The sequence below is a fragment of the Bubalus kerabau genome, chromosome 9, assembly GCF_029407905.1.
Source record: "Bubalus kerabau isolate K-KA32 ecotype Philippines breed swamp buffalo chromosome 9, PCC_UOA_SB_1v2, whole genome shotgun sequence".
Classification (NCBI taxonomy): Eukaryota; Metazoa; Chordata; class Mammalia; order Artiodactyla; family Bovidae; genus Bubalus; species Bubalus kerabau.
The window spans coordinates 40,376,604-40,398,541 of NC_073632.1; the positions used below are offsets into that span (position 1 = coordinate 40,376,604).

A 21,938-nucleotide genomic window follows, 5' to 3' on the forward strand; every position below is an offset into this window, starting at 1 on the left:
ATCAAAAGCTGGAAACAGCCCAGGATCTGTCAGTAAGAGTTCTCTACCTAGAGTTGAAAAACAGCATTCTTTCATAACCTCAGGTTTTAATTGATTATCGAATATATGTTAATACTTTGGGGAAGATGGAGTAACATTTCATAGACAACAGTGTGATGGTGTATCAGACTTCCTCTGTATACCAGAGGTACTTTTGTTTCTCTTCCCTCTGGGGTGAGCACTATCCTTTGTCGTGCTCCCACCTGTGTTCCATGAGTCTCCACACTTGATGTGAAGCTCTTGGTTTCACCCTTCTTGAAACTCATCTTTTATGCCATTGTTTTTGAACAGCATAAAGAGCTCCATCAGACTTTGAACTCTTTGAGAGCAGGCATGTTGTCTTATTAGCCTTTGCATTTAATAAGCCTGTAGGACATACTAATCTCCAGAGACGTGCAAATACCTGTTGTTAGCCCCAGGAAGGAAGAATGATTTCAAAGGGGAAAGAAATGGTTTTTATAGCATAGGTCATCCTTGGAGGCTGTGGGGTTTTTAATGGGACATGTAAAGTGATAATAAACCCTATTTAGGCAAGTTCCATTTTCCTCCGTCCCTTGGGCCTCTTGCTAATCGCTCCTGTGACTGTCCTCTCTCTGCCCTTCTGTGGGTTCAGGCCACAGGATTGGACACAGTTGTTTCCTAGCCCCAGTGTTCCTGGAGCATAACAATCTCATTGGGCGTTAAGCCAGCTGTGGAGGTTTTGTAAGGACAAATTCAAGGTCTTAAAAGAGGAGCAAAATGTCAGCTTAAACAGTGAATGCAGTTCCATCTATGTATATATGCACAAGTCTGGCGAATAGTCATTGAAGCATATAGTAACAGCTGGCATCCCTTCTACTTAAAGTAGTTTATGTCTGTGACTTGGTATCTTTCATGACTTTCAAAAATTTCTCAGTCATATTCCTCTGCATATTGTTTTTTGTCCTGCTTCCTCTTTTCCCTATAACTGTGCCTCCAGTTATGTGTATCTTCTCTTTTATCCACTATGTGTCTTATGTTCTTTACTACTCTTTTGTTCCCTTCATTCTTAATGTTCTCTTGTGATATATCTTCTAATTGACTATTTCTCCTTTTGGCTATATTTAATTATCTATGAAATCCAACCATAGAGTTGGCCAATATCAGGTTTTGTATTTTTCAGTTTTAAAACTTCCATTTGGTTCTTCCTTAGAATTTTTAGTTTTCTTTCAACATTATCAATTTTTTCACTGATTTCTTAAGCAAATTAAGCATAAATATTTTAAAGCCCATTATCTGTATCCTCAGTCAGTTTGTTTCTATTATCTGTTGTTTCTCTTCATTTTTAAAATAAAGTCTTTTGTTCTCACATACCTGTTTTGTTTTTTTTTTCAGAGCTGAATATTTTATATGAAAATATTTAAGGCTCTAGATAATGTTATCTTACTCCAGACAGGATTTAAATTTGCTTCTGGTAGGGCTAGGGGCACTAATCAACTTAATTAACTCAGGGCTTCAGTTGATTTAGAGCAAGGGTTTGAGCCCTTGGGAGAGCCCCCCCCCCCCCGCCCCCGTATCTGCCTCACCTAGCAAAACCCCAACTCAAAGTAAAGGGTACTTGCCAGTGCTTCCCTTCCTAAAACAGCTGTGGAGTCCAATTTTCACTTTCAATTCCAACCATTAGGTGAGCAATAACCTACAGACCAAATCTAGCCTACCACTTGGTTTTTGGAAATAAAGTTTCATTGGAACACAGTCATGTCCATTTGTTTACCTATTGCCTAAGCTACTTCTGAGCTAAAATTGCAGAATTGAATAGTTGTAGGAGCCTATATGACTCTCAAAGCCAAAATTATGTATTTGTAGAGTTTTGCTGACCCATATCCTGGATCCCTAAGTATAAGGAGAGCTCTGTCCAATTACTCTTTGTGTTACTTCTTCCAGAAATGGCAAATATTCCTAAAGGAAAAATAGCCCCAAATCCCAGGGTAAACTTTTTTGTTTCTTCCTTGTACTGGATCTTGAACCTGTAATATTTTTTTACTGCACCATTACCTCTCTGATGCCTTCAACTAGAATTTTCCCCAGCATTTTCTAATTATTCTTTGTGGGGAGGGTTGATCTGAATTTCAGTTTGCATTTATTGGAAGCAGAAATCTTTATAAGACATTTTAACCACCAGTGTTTTTAAAAAATATATTTATTTGGCTACACCAGCCTTAGTTGTGGTACACAGGATCTTCAGTCTTTCTAGTTGCAGCAGGCGGGGTCTAGTTCCCTGACCAGGGATCGAGCCCAGGTCCCCTACACTGAGAGTACAGAGTCTCAGCCTCTGGACCACCAGAGACATCCCTAACCACCAGTCTTTAGGCAAATGCAGCCTGACAGCAGGTACTCCACCATCCCTTCTTGGTTAAAATGTTTGCAGGGGTATTGTCCTTCGTTACTTCTGATCTGTCCTAGTTCTTTGCTCTAGTGATGTAGGGTGCAGTTATTCTAGACTCGGGTCTTACACTTATAAGAAGTGCTATCACTACACAAAAGTTCCTTCCTTCCTAAACTATTTCAGTAGTATATTTACTTCACTAAGGTCCTGCCCCTTAAAATACGTCCTGCATACCTGCTTCTGAATTGTCAAAATGGCAGTCTTAATCAGGCTCTCAAAAACCTTCAGTGATTCTCATTGTCTAAGGAAATCCTTGATATTTAAGCCTTTTTTTTTTTTTCTTCATCCTATTTTTTAAGTTTTTCTATTTCCCTAGTCTGGTCAAAATATATTGGTCACATACATTGATCAATGTGGACATTCAGCTCTGCTTAAAAAAAATACCAAATAATTCAGTCAATGCTTCTTTCTCATATAAAATGAATTTCCTCCCATTTATACTCTTCAAAGTTTATTTCAGATGGCATTATGTCTAACCATATTTTCCTTATCCTTCTATGCCTCATAGTGGTTTATACCTGGTTCACATTCAATAAACATGGTTTTCATTGGAAATAAGAGTTGTGTTCTAAGATATTTGCTTTGAGTAATTCTTCAATATTTCTGTTATAGAAACAGATAACTATTCTTCATTGGAGCACTGTCAATCTTTTATTATTTCTTCCATAAGTATTTGAATATTAATAAAGTAAATAAACTTGCTAAAATTAATGAAGTTATTCCTAGCATTGGAGTGGCTAAATAGTAATAGATAATAACTTATATAAAGGTTATTATCAGATAGAGTGTTGACAGATTTCTTATAACTTAAACTATTGATAGCAGTTGAATAATTTTAATTCAGAGATTTCCTATTTTTATTCGAGTAGCAAGGTAAACCATGTGACTAGTATCTAAGAATTCTAATATGTTAAAAACTTAGAGCCCTTATTAATTCTACTACCCTCAAATCTCTGGATAGTTTTATGTAAGTATTTTTAAGAGTCGACTCAGATTAGTTAATTTAAGAATCCAGCGGAAGATGTATGGAAAGTGTGCTTGAAAGGATATGTGTTTTAAAACTTTTTTACCTAGATTAGAATCTCTAATTTCTTAATGTACGTAAGGTGGGGTAATCATCTTCTTCATAACCTTTGTGTAGTATTTAAATCTGTGATGAAAAACAAATTCTATTTGTGTCTTTGAAAAATTTGACCTCAATAGTTCTGACTTGTTGACAAGTGGTAAGTAGTATACAGAGCAATAACCAAAAAGATATATACAAAATATATACAAAAGCAACAACCACTCTAATGGTAGAAAGTGAAGAGGAACTAGAGAACCTCTTGATGAGGATGAAAGAGAAGAGTGAAAAAGCTGGCTTAACACTCAACATTCAAAAAACAAAGATCATGACATCCAGTCCCATCACTTCATGGCAAACAGAAGGGGAAAAACTGGAAGCAGTGACAGATTTTATTTTCTTAGTCTTCAAAATCAATGAATATGATGGTTGCAGTCACAAAATTAAAAGATGCTTGCTTCTTGGAATAAAAGCTGTGATAAACCTATACAGCATATTAGAAAGCAGAGACATCACTTTGCCAACAATGGTCCATATAGTTAAAGCTATGGTTTTTCCAGTAGTCATGTATGGATGTGGGAGTTGGACCATAAAGAAGTCTAAGCACCAAAGAATTGATGCTTTCAAATTGTGATACTTGAGAAGACTCTTGAGAGTTTATTGGGCTGCAAGAGATCAAACCAGTCAATCCTAAAGGAAACCAGTCCTGAGTATTCACTGAAAGGACTGATGTTGAAGCTGAAGCTCTAATACTTTGGCCACCTGATGCAAAGAGCCAAGTTATCGGAAAAGGCCCTGATGCTGGGAAAGATTGAAGGCAAAGGAGAGGGGAACAGCAGAGGATGGGATGGTTAGATAGGATCACCGACTCGGTGGGTATGTATTTGAGCAAAGTCTGGGAGATAGTGGAGGACAGAGGAGTCTGATGTGCTGCAGTTGCAAAGAGTTGGACATGACTTAGCTGAACAACAACAACTTAACTGAACAACAACAACCAAAAGGTCAGAGCTAGAAAATGTTCCTAGAGTATATATTATAATGGAGAATGAAGAGTGGTGGAATCGAATGCCAACTATGTTGAGGACACAAAGGATTGGTGAGCTTGGAGGAATGGGAAGAGTTTTTAATCTGGGTTTTGAGTTCAGAATGCAAGTGATAGTAACTTTTATTTGCAAAAAGTGTGGCAAAATGTGTAAGGATTTATGAATCAATGCTAATATTTGCCCATCAATGAATCTGGGGCAGAAGCAGAAAAAAAGAATGAATCTGGAGAAGAAAGAAGGGGATAGCATCGCTCTAGCTCAACATTCAGAAAACAAAGATCATGGCATCCAGTCCCATCACTTCATGGGAAATAGATGGGGAAACAGTGGAAACAGTGTCAGACTTTATTTTTTTGGGCTCCAAAATCACTGCAGATGGTGACTGCAGCCATGAAATTAAAAGACGCTTACTCCTTGGAAGGAAAGTTATGACCAACCTAGATAGCATATTCAAAAGCAGAGACATTACTTTGCCAACAAAGGTCCATCTAGTCAAGGCTATGGTTTTTCCTGTGGTCATGTATGGATGTGAGAGTTGGACTGTGAAGAAGGCTGAGCGCCGAAGAATTGATGCTTTTGAACTGTGGTGTTGGAGAAGACTCTTGAGAGTCCCTTAGACTGCAAGGAGATCCAACCAGTCCATTCTGAAGGAGATCAGCCCTGGGATTTCTTTGGAAGGAATGATGCTAAAGCTGAAACTCCAGTACTTTGGCCACCTCATGCGAAGAGTTGACTCATTGGAAAAGACTCTGATGCTGGGAGGGATTGGGGGCAGGAGGAGAAGGGGATGACAGAGGATGAGATGGCTGGATGACATCACCGACTCGATGGACGTGAGTGTGGGTGAACTCCGGGAGTTGGTGATGGACAGGGAGGCCTGGCGTGCTGCGATTCATGGGGTCGCAAAGAGTTGGACGTGACTGAGCAACTGAACTGAACTGAACTGATGGTACTCAGGAAGGTCCCATTACTGATAGAGGAATGCTTGCTTCTATTTCATGTGAATGAAGCAATGTATGGGGGATTGCTTATTCCAAAACATCTGTCAGTATTTCACAACTAGTGATTCACACTTTTGAACAGCTAGTATGATTCATATTTTACTCAGCTTGAATTTCTCTTTTAATAGATTTTGTTTTTAGAGAAACTTTGGGTTTACAGAAAAGCTGCACAGAAAATATACCCATTCTCATTCCAGCTCTGCACACAATTTCTCCTACTATTAACATTTTGCATTAGTGTGATACATTCTTTGTAAGTGATGAGCCAATACTGATCTATTATTTTTACTAAAGTCTGTAGTTTATAACGGGGCTTCTCTGTTGGCTCAGTAGTAAAGAATACGCCTGCAATATGGGAGACTTGGGTTTGGTCCCTGAGTCAGGAAGATCCCCTGGAGCAGGAAATGACAATCTACTCCAGTATTCTTGCTTGGGAAATTCCATGGACAGAGGGGCCTGGCGGGCTACAGTCCATGGGGTCAAAAAAGAATTGGGCACAACTTGGCGACTAAACAACATAGTTTATAATAGGGTTCATCTCTGAACAGTTCTCTGGGTTTTGGCAAATGCGTAGTGTCAGGTATCCACCACTGCAGGATTAAACAGAATAGTCTGACCACCCTAAAAATCTTCTGTGCTCCATTTATTCCTCCTTGTTGCTAAACTCTTCTTAATCACTGTTCTTTTCACTGTCTCCACGATATCACCTTTTCCAAAGTGTCATATAGTTGTGATTATATTGTATATAACCTCTTCTGATTGGCTTCTGAAACTTAACAGTGTGAATGTAAGATTTATCCATATGCCTTGACAGCTTATTTCTATGGCTTAAAAGCTTAATTCTTCTTATCACTGAATATTCCATTGTATGGATATACCACGGTTTATCCATTCACTTATTGAAGGACTCTTGGTTGTTTCCAGGTTTTTGGCAATTGTGAATATAAAGATTCTATAAGCTTTTGTGTGCAGGTTTTTGTGTGGACATATTTTCAAATTTTTGAATAAATATCTAGAAGTGCAATCGCCAGGTTATATAGTATATTTAACCTATAAAACACTGCCAAGTTGTCTTCCAAAATGACTTATCATTTTGCTCTCTCATCAATGAGACTTCCAACTGCATTTGGTGTTATCACTGTTTTGGACTTTAAATTCTAATAGGTGTGGAGTGGCATCTCATTATTGTTTTAATTTGCATTTCCCTGATACTATACAATGTTGAGCATATTTTCATACTCTTATTTACCATTTCTCTCTTCTTTGGTGAGATGTCTGTTAGAATCTCTTGCCCATTTTTAAAATTGAGTTGTTTGGTTTCTTACTGTTGAATTTTAAGAGTTCTCTGTATATTTTGGACAGAAGTCCTTTATCAGATGTGTACGTGCAATGGTTTATATTTCCAGTCTATGGCTTATATTTGATTCTCTTGAAAGCGTCTTTCTGAAGATGGAAGTTTTAATTTTTAACAAAGTTCAACTTTTAAATTTTTTCTCTGATGGATTATGTTTTTGATGGGGTACCTAAAAAGTCATCACCCAATCATAAGTTCACATGGATTTTTCTCCTATGTTATCTTCTAGTTTTGTAGTTTTCATTTTACATTTAGATCTTGACCCATTTGAAGGTAATTTTTGTGAGAGCTCTAAGGTCTGTATCTAGATTCACATTTTGCATGTGCATATCCTGTTGTTTCGGAGAAGGCAATGGCACCCCACTCTAGTACTCTTGCCTGGAAAATCCCATGGATGGAGGAGCCTGGTGGGCTGCAGTCCATGGGGTCGCTAAGAGTCGGACATGACTGAGCGACTTCACTTTCACTTTTCACTTTTCACTTTTCACTTTCATGCATTGGAGAAGGAAATGGCAACCCACTCCAGTGTTCTTGCCTGGAGAATCCCAGGGATGGTGGAGCCTGATGGGCTGCCATCTACTGGGGGGACACGACTGAAGCGACTTAGCAGCAGCAGCAGCATCCTGTTGTTTAGCATCATTTTCTGAAAAGACTATCCTGTCTCCATTTATTGCCTTTGCTCTTTGTCAAAGATCAGTTGACTGTAAACTCAGGGATTGCAATTCACTTTTCAAATAAAGTTCCCCCCCCCCAAAAAATAAAGCTCCTCTTGGGAAAGGTAAGATTATGAATATTTTAATGTGAAAGAGTTATTCAAAATCTTCTCCTGACAGCAGGTTATTAAATGCACTGTTTTTCCACAATTTCCTCATTTTTTATGACTTCTGCCTGGAAAGTTTTCTAGATCATCTCTGCTCCAGAGCTAAGGAAAAACTGGGATACAGCCATAGCAAATATGAATTCATTTGGCTTGCTTGACCAGGTTAGAGTACTGACTGTTGAGGTAGTCAAAATGAGTTAGCAGAAATTGACAACTAAAATATAGCAAAGGCATACTCTAATTTCTTCCAAACTGTGTCTAGGGCCTGAGTATGTGTGGACGAGGAAAGTGAAAATGTTAGTTGCTCAGTCATGTCTGACTCTTTCTGGCCCCCATGGACTATAGCCTGCCAGGCTCCTCTAGTCCATGAAATTCTCCAGGCAAGAATACTGGAGTGGGTTGCCATTCCCTTTTCCAGGGGATCTTTGGGACCCAGGGATCAAACCCAGATTTACTGCGTTGCAGGTAGATCTCCTGCATTACCGTCTGAGTCACCAGGGAAGCCCCTGGGGATGAGGGGTTACCTTAGAACTTTAGTCCTGTAGAACTTTAGTCCTCACCCTCTAGGTAAAGAACTGGGCGGCTCACATCCCTGTCCAGTGATTTACTTACAGTGTAAATTGTCAGGTTGTTTGAATGTAGTAGCCATTGCATTGTCATTAAGCTGTTAGTTATTTTTAGAATAATGTTGCTGTCAGTCAGCTTTGATGTATGTGATAATTCACAAAGCAAACCAAATTAATTCACATTTCCTATGACTATATCCACATTTATCCTTAGGTCAGGAGAAGAGCTGTTCTAGAAAGTTTTCCAGACAGAAGTCCTAAAAAATGAGGATTACTGTGGAAAAACAGTGCATTTAATAACCTTGAACTGTCAATCCATATATGCAGTGATTAATACTTCCATATGAGAGCCCTATTCCAGGAGTACGTAACAGGTATATATAAATTCACTTAAATTTAACCTAATAAAGCAGAGACATTACTTTGCCAACAAAGGTCCGTCTAGTCAAGGCTATAGTTTTTCCAGTAGTCATGTATGGATGTGAGAGTTGGATTGTGAAAAAAGCTGAGCACCGAAGAATTGATGCTTTTGAACTGTGGTGTTGGAGAAAACTCTTGAGAGTCCCTTGGACTGCAAGGAGATCCAACCAGTCCATTCTGAAGGAGATCAGCCCTGGGATTTCTTTGGAAGGACTGATGCTCAAGCTGAAACTCCAGTACTTTGGCCACCTCATGCGAAGAGTTGACTCATTGGAAAAGACTCTGATGCTGGGAGGGATTGGGGGCAGGAGGAAAAGGGGATGACAGAGGATGAGATGGCTGGATGGCATCACCGACTCGATGGACGTGAGTTTGAGTGAACTCCGGAAGTTGGTGATGGACAGGGAGGCCTGGCGTGCTGCGATTCATGGGGTTGCAAAGAGTCAGACACGACTGAGCAACTGAACTGAACTGAACTGAATGGCTAGATTTAATTTTCAGTAAAAATTGAAGACTTCAGTCTGAAAGTGGTGGCATGTTTTGTTCCATAAATCTATAAAGGGTAATTTTTTTAAAGTAATATGACTCATGAATATGAAGTGAACATGTGTCAAAGATTTTATTTAACTCATTAACTAAATGCAGGAACTGGAAAAGCTGTTACAGCTAATTCAAAAGATAATCCAAAGGACAAACACATTTATAAATCAGGAATACTGAAATGAATTTGCAAGTGGTTTCAAAAATGCTATTCCTTCGTGGGGAAAAGAAGTCAACCAAACCTCCACTAGTGAGAATTTATTTCATATGGATAAACAAGAATTGTCAGTAAGCAATTATTTTACCTCATTATCATTTTCTACAATTTATAGGAGTTGTAAAATAGCTTCAAGGCAATGATAGGCTTAAATCAGATAGCCTAGAAGACTGTACTCTGAACAATGCATAATTTTCTATTGAAGACATTCAGTAACCAGTTTTGCTTACTGCAAATTTCCTCACAAATTTTTCTGTGCTTCTATTCTTTAGCTCGTAGGGCATTTGTATGACTTCAAAGACTGTTGAGGCTTGTGGGTATAGATGATGTTTATAAAGTCTTGAATCCAATCCAGACGTGTGATGTTTCTCACCAGGCTACCTTAGGCAAAGCCCTGAACGAGACAGGGACAGATCTGTGAACCACAGCCGAAAGTGTATCCTGTTTAAATATGTGTATTTATATAAATAAATAAGCATAATTAAATCCTTACTCCACTTGGCTTTCACTCTCTGTTTTTTGGAAACACACTTTTATTTTTCTCTCATTACTGAATAGATAGTTTTGTAGCTTATGACCCATGTGTTTCAGCTTATTTATCTGCTGCTGCTGCTGCTGCTGCTAAGTCACTTCAGTCCTGTCTGACTCTGTGCGACCCCATAGACAGCAGCCCACCAGGCTCCCCCGTCCCTGGGACTCTCCAGGCAAGAACGCTGGAGTGGGTTTCCATTTCCTTCTCCAATGCATGAAAGTGAAAAGTGAAGTCACTCAGTCGTGTCTGACTCCTAGCGACCCCATGGACTGCAGCCCACCAGGCTCCTCCGCCCATGGGATTTGCCAGGCAAGAGTACTGGTTATATATCTGATACATAGGCAATAGTGGATTGCCTTATCTCTACACTTTGAGGAGATAATACTTTCTACCATTAATATATTAACTAGTATTTGTTATTTCCTCTGGATTCATTCTTTATACAGATTTAGATGTTTAGGAAGGCTCTTTCTAAAGAATGCCACAGAAAGAGGTCAGCAATAATTTTGTGTGAATTTTCTCCTTTCAGTTTCCCAGAGTCCCAGAGACCATTGTCAACAAGAAGATTGAGGTTGGGGATGGGAAATGGATGTAAATCATGATACTTTACAGGGAACTTGCTGAAAGGAACACGTAAAGGCAGATTGGAAGAAGAGCTGTTTGTAATTATATTCCTTCCTATATTAAGAATGTTGTCAACAGCTGGTTTGGAAATCATACAAGATATATTAGTGGATTTCAACCTCATGAGGGGTAATCTTTATCCTTGAATGACCCCATCTAGTGAAAAAGTTTATTTTTAAAATAAATTATAAAATCTCCTGTCAGCTGTGTGCTAATCCAAGTCATAAGAAATCCTCTTTTATATTTAGAGGGCAGAGTAAAAAAGTTCAGTTTCTTGTATAATATTCATATCTTTCCAGGTCTAATAGACAAGGAAATGTCTAGTTTTGAGGTTGGAAACTGAAATATAATTTGTTATGATTTCTAAATTTAAATCATATATTTGTAGGAATAGATTATTAAACATTGTTTTTTTTCAATTAAGAAAGAGAAATCCTCTTTTTACCTTGATACTTCTTCATATTAAGAACATTCAGTTCAGTTCAGTTCAGTCGCTCAGTCATGTCCGACTCTTTGCAATCCCATGAATCGCAGCACGCCAGGCCTCCCTGTCCATCACCAACTCCCGGAGTTCACTCAGACTCACATCCATTGAGTCAGTGATGCCATCCAGCCATCTCATCCTCTGTTGTCCCCTTCTTCTCCTGCCCCCAATCCCTCCCAGCATCAGAGTCTTTTCCAATGAGACAACTCTTTGCATGAGGTGGCCAAAGTACTGGAGTTTCAGCTTGAGCATCATTCCTTCCAAAGAAATCCCAGGGCTGATCTCCTTCAGAATGGACTGGTTGGATCTCCTTGCAGTCCAAGGGACTCTCAAGAGTTTTCTCCAACACCACAGTTCAAAAGCATCAATTCTTCGGCACTCAGCCTTCCTCACAGTCCAACTCTCACATCCATACATGACCACAGGAAAAACCATAGCCTTGACTAGACGGACCTTTGTTGGCAAAGTAATGTCTCTGCTTTTGAATATGCTATCTAGGTTGGTCATAACTTTCCTTCCAAGGAGTAAGCGTCTTTTAATTTCATGCCTGCAGTCACCATCTGCAGTGAAGCAAATAGAGTCAAAGCAGGTAAAGCTCCTGTACTAGGCTGACTAGTGTTCGTCACTCAGTTGTGTCTGACTCTTTGTGACCCTGCGGACTATAACCCATGAGGCTCCTCTGTCCATGGTTTTCTCCAAGCAAGAAAACTGGAGTGTGTAGCCATTCCCTTCTCCACAGGATCTTCCCAACCCAGGGATGGAACCTGGGTCTCATGCATTGCAGGCAGATTCTTTTACCATCTGAGCCACCAGGGAAGCCCCACTAGGTTGACTAGCTGACTAGGTTGACTTGTGTTCCCCCAAATTGATGTCCACCTGGAATTTCACATCTTGTTTCAGAAGTCCACCCTCCAGAACTATGGTCTTGCAGATGTAATTAGTTAAAATTAGATCATATTAGATTAGGAAGGGCCCTACTCCAATAATTAGTATCCCTATAAGGAGAAAGATCTGAAATGCTGAGAGGGAAGAATACTGTGTAAAACAGGGATAGAGATTGGAGTGGGGCATCTCCAGGCTAAGGAGGACCAAGGGCTGCTGATGACCACCAGAGGCAAAGAAGAGGCAAGGAAGGATTCTTCCCTAAAATTTTGAGAGCACAGTCCTGTTCACACCTTGGCTTTGAACTTCTAGCCTCCAGTGTTACCAAACCAGTTTCCTTGGCCCAACAGGTAGCAAGCCAAACACCAAGACGTCAATGTTTGCAGCAGAGAGTTTATTCATGAGGCAGCCAACTGAGGAGACAGGAGAGCAATCTCAGACCCGCCTCCCTGAAGATGGGGGACTTGCGACATTGATAGGTGAGGAGTATAGGATGGTCAGAGGTGGAGAGGAAAGTGACTGCAGGGGGGAAAGGTGACATAACCACCTTCCTGCACAGGCGCAGCTGAACTACATGCTTCCTCATGCTGCTGCTGCTACTGCTGCTGCTAAGTCGCTTCAGTCGTGTCTGACTCTGTGACCCCATAGATGGCAGCCCACCAGGCTCCCCCATCCCTGGGATTCTCTAGGCAAGAACACTGGAGTGGGTTGCCATTTCCTTCTCCAATGCATGAAAGTGAAAAGTGAAAGTGTAGTCGCTCAGTCGTGTCTGACTCCTAGTGACCCCATGGACTGCAGCCTACCAGGCTCCTCCGTCCATGGGATTTTCCAGGCAAGAGTACTGGAGTGGGGTGCCATTGCCTTTTCATGGGACACATGCAAATCCGGGGGAAGTTAGTGTAAAATGTGGGGAAATTTGGGGCTTTGACATCAAAAGGTCACCTACTGGCAAGCAAGTCTATGCTGTGCAGACGCAGGTCAGCCCTGTCTGTTCTATCTAGTTTCAACCAGTTTTGTTGTGTTACAGGCAGACGGTTTTTTTTAAATAAACTGTTCCCTTATCTGCTGTTCTGTAAAGACAAACCATATGGGCCTTGTTTCTGTAGTGTAGTGGTTATCACATTCGCCTCACATGCCAGAGGTCCCTGGTTCAAAACTGGGTGGAAACAGACTTTCAGAAGCCTCAGGGCCTCTGTTAGTCACTAGTCTCTATTAACACTATGGGGCATGGTTTCAGGGTTTTTCTTTCTTTCTTTTTTTTTTTTAACTCTGTGGAGCACTGTTTCATAAGAATTGTGAGAGAACACATTTTGCTGTTTTCAGCTACCCATGGTAGTCTCAGAAACTAATCCAGCACCCTTAAGCAAATTGGAGGTGAGGAATGACTTGGCTTCTTTGTCCCCAACAAATCTCCTTCTCACTCTTGCTTACATATGTGTTGATGGGCTTTTCATTCCAGTGCTCTAAATGGCACCTGGGAAAGCATGTTTCAGAGGATGAAAGACTCTGAGGTCCTGTCAGACGCTGCAGCACCTAGTCTGGGAAGGCTTTCAGGGCAAGTGGAAACTTCCCAATAGCTTTGAAAGAACTAAGGCCACGTCTCTCCAGAGTAAAGGCTTTCAAACAAACAAGAACTGCAGCTCCTCTCCTACCTCCAAACAAGTCCCTCAGCTCAGAGAGTCCCTGACACTGGGATGCATCTGGATGTTTGCTCATTTGTCACGTTCCTTTGTCATCACTTCCTGCGCCACCCATGGGTCTCCTGAGTACTTCTCCCAGGAAACGGGTCCTTCAAACTTGCAGCTGTGATCTACAGTGCAGAGGACACAGAGCTAAAACTTGCTGCTAGAACTTTATTCAGAATCTTCTCAACAAACATCCAGGCTCCTAATCTTTCTGTAGAACTTGGCTGAGGCAATATTGCCTCCTCATCTTGCCTGGTAAAAATAAGAACAAATAAACTCATTTCACCAGCGTAGGGTACAAATATGGCTATCTTTTCCCTATTAATGGTTAAATTTTAGCAGAGTGTGGCTCATGCGCCTTCTGAGGAGTATTTAGCTATACTTCCTTCCTTTTGAGTTCTCCTCTCCCTGTGGATTGGTCTACAAATGTGGGGGTAATTCAATTCACAGCGGGTGAGTTCTGCCTTTGTAACAAGGAGACACTGGCAGTGTGGCCAGTGGGGGCTTGCAGCCACTGCTCTCTCGCGCGCCCACCAGTGGCCGTCTCCCTGTACTGCAGGTGAAGCCCCCTTGGGGTCTGTGCTGTCCTTTCCTACCAGCCAACTTTGGTCTAAGCCACTCTGGTCCACTCTATGAACTAGAAAATACCTGGGAATTTTAGGAAAGGGGTTTGGAGTTGGGCTTTCCCTTCCAGAAGTATAAAAATTAAAATGACATTTCTCAGAGCTCTGAGAAAAGAGGAGACCTTTTCTAAGTCACATAAAGTAAAAAACCAGGTCCAGTTACACGTTTCCTAGGGTAATGGGCACTTAATCAATTTTCTGTAATAAAAAAGATAATTTAGTTTCTCCTTTTTTAGCCAAAAGGAAGCAAACAGTTTTTAAAAATTTCACCTCACTTCTTTTCCTAACACAGTGACCATACTAAGTCAAACATCCTCAACAAATCATTTATTTTATTTAAAAATACTTTAAAATAATGAAAATAGTATGTACTTATTGCAGAATATTTGAAAAAGATCAGGTATTTCAAAGTGAAAAAAGCCAAGTGGCACTTGTCAGTCTGACATCCTAACTACTACCAAGACAGCATCTCTCACTTTTCTGTTTGAACTGAGCCCAAGTAGGGTAAGCATCCAACATCTTACAATGTCCAAACTTGGAAAGAAACCCTGCTCTTGTCTGAGAGAAGGGAATCAAGCTGCCTGTGTCTGTGAGTGCTCCCCTGATGGCAAGAGAGAGAACCGAGAAGCAGAAACTAAGGAAGCACAAGGCTAATGAAATCATCAACCCAACAGAAAACTCATGACTCTTGTATATAATAATAATTGTAAGACTCCAGGTGGTAGGAATCATTGATTACAGCAGGCATTCTCATGAATTTCAACCTCCACGTGATTCTCCCTGAGAAGGATGCAGTGAACTTGCAGAATTATGGTCCCCTTACCCTATCCATTTCTTCCTTCTGAGGAAAAAGGACTTGGTGATAAGAGATTAGGTAAATCTGCTTTAGGATTGTTGCTGATGATGCTCATGGAAACCTGTGATTTGCTCCAAGTTTTTGATTGTTCTCTAATCCAATTGAGGGACAGGTCTGTCATCTGTGACTTTTCATCACACTGCTGCTGGTCACCAGTTAACCTGTTCTAATTACACTAAGCTGATAGCTGGAATGTGAATGATTCATAATTGAGTCTCAAATGCCTGCATGTCTGGGAGTCCAGCTAATGGAAATGTATAGGCCTCAGATACCACTCGGAGAAGGCAATGGCACCCCATTCCAGTACCCTTGCCTGGAAAGTCCATGGATGGAGGAGCCTGATAGGCTGCGGTCCATGGGGTCGCTAAGAGTCGGACACAACTGAGCGACTTCACTTTCACTTTTTACTTTCATGCACTGGAGAAGGAAATGGCAACCCACTCCAGTGTTCTTGCCTGTAGAATCCCAGGGACAGAGGAGCCTAATGGGCTGTTGTCTATGGGGTCACACAGAGTCGGACACGACTGAAGTGACTTAGCAGCAGCAGCAGCAGATACCACTGGTGCAAACATATGTGCAAACTACCTCCCTTGGATATCCACAACAGGCCACAATTAAATTGATAATTAATTTAAGCTAAGCTAATATCAATTTATAATTAAAAGACAAGAATAGCATTACAAACAGCAAGCAGCTGAAGAAAAATTGATATATGATTTTAAAAAGTGTGCTTAAGTGTAGGAATTCCAACTATGTGTGTATCTTGTTCTGTTTACAACATTTTCCTTATTAAATATGAGTTTCAGGAAAGCAGGGAGTTTCCAGTTGTTTGTTTTGTTCAGATGTACTCCCAGTGTCTAGACCAATGCCTGGCAACAGTAGAGGTTGAGTGAATGAATACATTTCACATAATTACAATAACAATGCATGACAACCAAATCTCCCAGTAGGAACCTCCACCAACAAGCAGCATTTGTTAGAATATAAAAATTCAAGTCTATGGGATTATACTTTATTTCCCCCATAGAGTTATTCCTCAGCCCATGATGGCCCTCCCTACTCATGTCTGTCTGTGAGCCTTACTTTGAAAATCACAAATCTAGACTCTCTAAGCCCTGCTACAGTTGTTCCCCAGTGTCCATAGGATTGATTCCAAGACCTCTGCAGATACCAAAATCCTTGGATGCTCAAGTCCCTGATATAAAATTGTGCTGTGTACAGTTGGCCTCTGATGAGTGAGTTCTGCATCCTCATGGCTGGTTGAATCCGAAGATGCTGAACCCAGGGATATGCAGGACACACTGTCCTCCCCAGGTGATGCATATGTGTGTTTACGTTTGAGAAGCACTGCTTTAAGAACTGGAGTACAGGTGGTGACTCGAGTCAACAGCATCGTGTTGTATCCTTGAAAGTTGCTGAGAGAGTAGATCTTAAGTGTTTTTACCACACACACACACACACACACACACACATACAATCCATATGACATGATGGATGTGGTAAATAACTTTACTGAGGTAATCATTTTGCAAGTTATACGCACATTAACTTGTCACATACATTTTCAGTTGAATTTAGTCGCTCAGTCCTGTCTGACTCTTTGCGACCCCATGGACTGCAGCACACCGGGTCTCCCTGTCCTTCACCATCTCCCAGAGATTGCTTAAACTCATGTCCATTGAGTCAGTGATGCCATCCAACCATCTCATCCTCTGTCGTCCCCTTCTCCTGCCTGCAATCTTTCTCAGCATCAGCGTCTTTTCCAGTGAGACAGTTCTTCGCATCAGGTGGCCAAAGTATTGGAGCTTCGGCTTCAGCATCAGTCCTTCCAATGACTATTCAGGACTAATTTCCTTTAGGATTGACTGGTTGGATCTCCTTGAAGTCCAAGGGATGCTCAAGAGGATTCTCCAACACCTCAGTTCAAAAGCATCAATACGTCTTGAACCTTAAGGACTTCCCCGTAGCTGAAAAGGTCACGAATCTGCCTGAGATGCAGGAGACCAGGGTTTGATCCCTGGGTTGGGAAGTCCCTCTGGAGAAGAGAATGGCAATCCACTCCAGTATTCTTGCCTGGAGAATTCCATGGACCGAAAAGCCTGGTGGGCTACAGTTCATGGGGTCACAAAGAGACCCTACTGAAAGACCAGCACACACAATTGTTGTCTGTCAATAATATCTCAATATAATCGAGGGGAAGCTACTGCAGTCACCGGCATAACAGCGGTCAGCTCTGATCCCTTGGCCCTGCACCAGCCAACTCTAAACAGAGGCAATCGAGACATCTTAAGTGATTGCAGTGGGTCTCGAGTTAGTCCATGAACAAATGCTAATCACTCTAGGCACCATGCCTTTAGTTCCCTGTGTGTCTCCCCCGACTACTACACAAAAGTCTCACTGTTAGTCACGAGGAGTGTCAAACCATGAGTCAGCTCGGTAAAGACCTCATTCAACCCCTTTGTTTTGCCTGTGAGGAAACTAAAATTGTGAATGGCCTCGGGTCTATAGAACTGGCTAAAATCCAGGTTTTTGTTTACATCACATTTTATCCTTCCTCTGTGTAAAACTCAAGAGAGATATGGTTAGATTTGATCCCTACCCATATGACCAGACACCTGAAGTAGGGAGAGCTTGTCTCCAGAAGGCTTAAGGGAAGTAACATGTGTTACTTGGGCATGACTTCCTTACATTCACCTCCCATCATGGATGAGAGAGCATTTAAAGAGAGGGTTGAGAATGGATACACGTATATGTATGGCTGAGTCCCTTTGCTGTCCGCCTGAAACTCTCACAACGTTGTTTATCAGCTATACTCCAATAGGAAATAAAAAGTTTAAAAAATAAAAATAAAGAGAGAGTTAAAGTGCAGGTCAGATTTTGACAGCAAGAAATGGGTAGAAGGCAGGGTAGTTCAGTCCTCAAGGTCTTCCCAGAGATGAGGCCGCAGAGGTTGTGTGTGGAGACAGAGAATGGGCCACTCAGCAGGACTTGAGAAGACTAGACTGTAGAGTTCAGGTCACGTTGTGGAGAATGTCAACTCTAAGCTCAGGACAGGAAAGCACTGAGTTTGGAAATAATCTTTAAAGCCCTCCCAGATTGTTTTTCCCAACGCCAAACTCTGTCTCTTATCTTTGGCTCAGAGCTCGTGAAGGAAAGTCACTTTTTGCTTCTTAAGTGTTGTTGGTTTCTTCCTTCCAATTGCTCTTCCGCACGTCTACGAGCTGTTTTTAAACTCCACTGGGCTGTGTTGCCTACTGCTCAAAATATTTTGAGAACTTAAAATAGAGGACAAAGGTAAGGCTGCTAAGCCTGCCATTTGGTGTCCCCTGCAACCTGACCCCGACTTTCCTCTCTGATTTTATTCCCCGTGACCTGCTCTAGAGCTCCCTGCCCTCGCCAAGCTGGAGAATCCACTGCTTTACAGTAAATTAAACATGTTTCCACCTATGGTCACAGCCTCTGCTGAAACAGCCTGTCTCTTCTAAGTCCATGAGTCTCATCTTCCTTTCGCATCTAACTACTCCAAGATTCCCTTGATTTACCCCACTATAGCCATCAGCTACCGTCTCTTCTTAAAAACCTTTGCAATTTTCCCTATTATTCAAATAGCAACTGATTTATTTTTTCATTGAGCTGAAATTTGCTGGATGCCTGCTGTGTGTCAGGTCCTAAAAGATAAGTGCCGGAATTTCAGCCCTGGAAGAGCTGACGATCTAGTGAGGGAAAGAGTCACTCTTTAAGAGTATGAGAGATGTAGTGATAGCAGTAAAATTGAGTAATGTGAAAGCAACCCAGATAAAGTAATGAGAGGGATGAAAAATGCAAGGAAGGGAGACAGGGGAGAAGGAAGGGAAAGCGAAGGGGAGAGAGAGGGGGATGCGAAGGCTTTTTGGTAACGGTGATTTTCCAGTTTAGGTTTGAGGGATGGGTCATAGTCATAAAGGGGTGATGGGATGGGGAAGGATGACTCCATGTGAAGTCTTGCAGGTGACAGTGGCAAATTTGAAGAATCACTTAAGTTAACTTAGCAGATACTTGCTGATGATGCTCGTGGAAATGTGTGATTTGCTCCATGCTTTAAGGAACAATTTTTCTTTAATCCAATTGAAGGGCAGGTGCTGTGAGTTTTTTGGCACATTGCTGCAGGTCCCCAGTTAATCAGCTCTAGTTAGACTGAGCTGATAGTCAGAAAACTGCTTAAAAAATCAGCCAATATTAAAATTCTTCCATGAAACAAGTTCTTTTAAAACAGAACCTGTGGGTGGACCTTGCAACTTCAGGGTTTGAGCTGTCCAGTGACCACGCGGTGTTACGAGGTGGTCATACATGCGTCTTAAAGCCACAATGTTGCATCCATCCCCCAGGCTAAGCTCTCCAACCCCAGTAACCCCCGAGTCTTCTTCAATGTGGACATCGGAGGGGAGAAAGTTGGTTGAATTGTCTTAGAATTGTTTGCAGATATTATACCCAAAACTGCAGAATTTTTGTGCATTGTATACAGGAGAAAAAAGCACTGGACTCAACACTGGAAAATCTCCCTGTTTCAAAGGATGTCCTTTGCATTGAATTATTAAAAACTTGATGATTCAGGGTGGAGACTTCTCAAATCAGAATGGGACAGGTGGAGAAAGCATTTATGGTGAAAAACTTGAAGGTGAAAATTTCCGTTATAAGCATGACGAGGAGGGATTGCTGAGCATGGCCAAGCGGGCAGCAACACCAACGGCTTCCAGTTCATCACCACGGTTCTGACTCCACACTTGGATGGGAAGCACATAGTGTTTGGCCAAGGGATTAAAGAATGGGTGTGGCAAAGATTCTGGAAAATGTGGAGGTGAAAGGTGAAAAACCTGCCAAATTTTGTGTTATTGCAGAATGTGGAGAACTGAAAGAAGGTGATGATTGGGAAATATTCCCAAGGGATGAATCTGGTGACAGTCACCCAGATTTCCCCGAGGTTGCGGACGTGGATTTAAAAGATGTAGATAAAATTGTATTAATATCAGAAGACTTAAGAAACATTGGAAATACATTTTTCAAATCCCAGAACTGGAAGATGGCCATTAAAAAATACACAACATTTTTAAGGTATGTGGAAGGCTCTAGGGCTCCTGCTGAGGACGCAAATGGAGCAAAGCTGCAGCCTGTCGCTTTGAGCTGCATGCCGAATGTCAGCGCTTACAAACTGAAGATGTCCGATCGGCAGGGTGCAGTCGATAGCTGTTTGGAGGCCCTTGAAATAGACCCATCAAATACCAAAGCACTGTACCGTAGAGCTGAAGGATGGCAAGGATTAAAAGAATATGTTCAAGCATTGGCTGATTTTAAGAAAGCTCAGGAGATAGCACCAGAAGATAAAACTATCCAGGCAGAATTGCTGCAAGTCAAGCAAAAGATAAAGGCACAGAAAGATAAAGAGAAGGCAGCTCATGCAAAAATGTTTGCTTAACGAGGAATTCAGTTTTGCTTAAGTATGCGTTGATTGCATAAGCGAGGAAGACAGAACAAAGGGGTTTGTCTGGTTCTGTTTGATACCCCCTATGTTCTTGCTGGAGACTCCCAGGGATGGGGGAGCCTGGTGGACCGCCGTCTATGGGGTCGCACAGAGTCAGACACGACTGAAGCGACTTAGCAGCAGCAGTGCGACCTCTGATACTTTGGTTCCCCGTGTTTACAGTCCAGGAATATGGATAGGGACTTACTCTTAATACACCAGTGTTACAACCTACTGTGGCTTCGATTCCCTTTTCAGTGGCTCTCTGCGTTATTCAAAGGATAATGGTGTCTCCAGCCTGTTTCTAAACTCCTTAAGACACATTGTGTTTGAATAAACAGGCAAAAGCTTGGGAAAAAAACCAAGCAGAACCTGTGTCTTTTCTTCGTTAAATTACGGATGATTGTGATATCGAATTGCTAAGGACTTTTTACTGCTCTTCAATCTATGACTCTATTACTATTGTAATACAATTCTATCCTTTTGGCTAGCATTTACTGAGTATGGTGTTAGACTCCTCTTAGGTACCACTTCCCACCCTCTCTTCTGCATGAGCTCTTTCCAACTTCCTCCGGGCACCACCTGCCCACAGCTTTTCTATTGACCACGAGGTGGGGACTCTGGGAGGTCTCATACATGCACAACTCAGAAACATAAGGAGACCAGTGGGAGATGGGATCCAGAGATGAAGTCTTCTTTCTTCCTCTTTCAGAAGATTATTTTGAGAGACAGTTTCTACACTTAGCAAAGGATGGTCTTCAACAATCAGGCCAACATTTGCCCTCTGAACCCCTTCCCCTCACTTTTGCTCTTCTGGGATTTCTTTCACCAGTAAAGTAGTTACATTTAAAGTCTTTGTCTCCAGAATTCTCTGGCAGTCCAATGAAAGTAGACTCTGCACTTTCATTGCCAAGGGCACAGGTTTGATTCCTAGTCAGGGAACTAAGATTCCCACAAGCCATGTGGCCAAATAAATAAACAATAGTAGTTACTAAAAAATAAACAAACAAACAAAAAGCTCTTTATCTCAGTCTCTGCTTTCTTGGGACTCCAGGTTAGAGAAGCTTTTATTTACTATGTGCCAGGAACTATTCTAGACTCTTGGGCTGTAAGGAAGAGAGACTGAAGTTTAATCAGCCAAAAACTGTGTTGATGATCCTCATGAGGAATATGAAACACAAATTGTATCATTTGTGTATATGCAGATATTTTATTTTTAAGAATTTTTTCCCCCCGGTGGCTTCTGCTAAGGGAAGAATTAAAAGAAAGGGGGTTATTAGAATATAAAATT

The 21,938-nt window shown here is 41.4% G+C and overlaps 1 pseudogene; it reads left to right on the top strand.

Annotated features, from left to right (window-relative positions):
• The first annotated feature begins 18,800 nt into the window (after positions 1-18,800).
• On the top strand, positions 18,801-20,602 carry LOC129619556 (peptidyl-prolyl cis-trans isomerase D-like; annotated as a pseudogene).
• Positions 20,603-21,938: the final 1,336 nt, after the last annotated feature.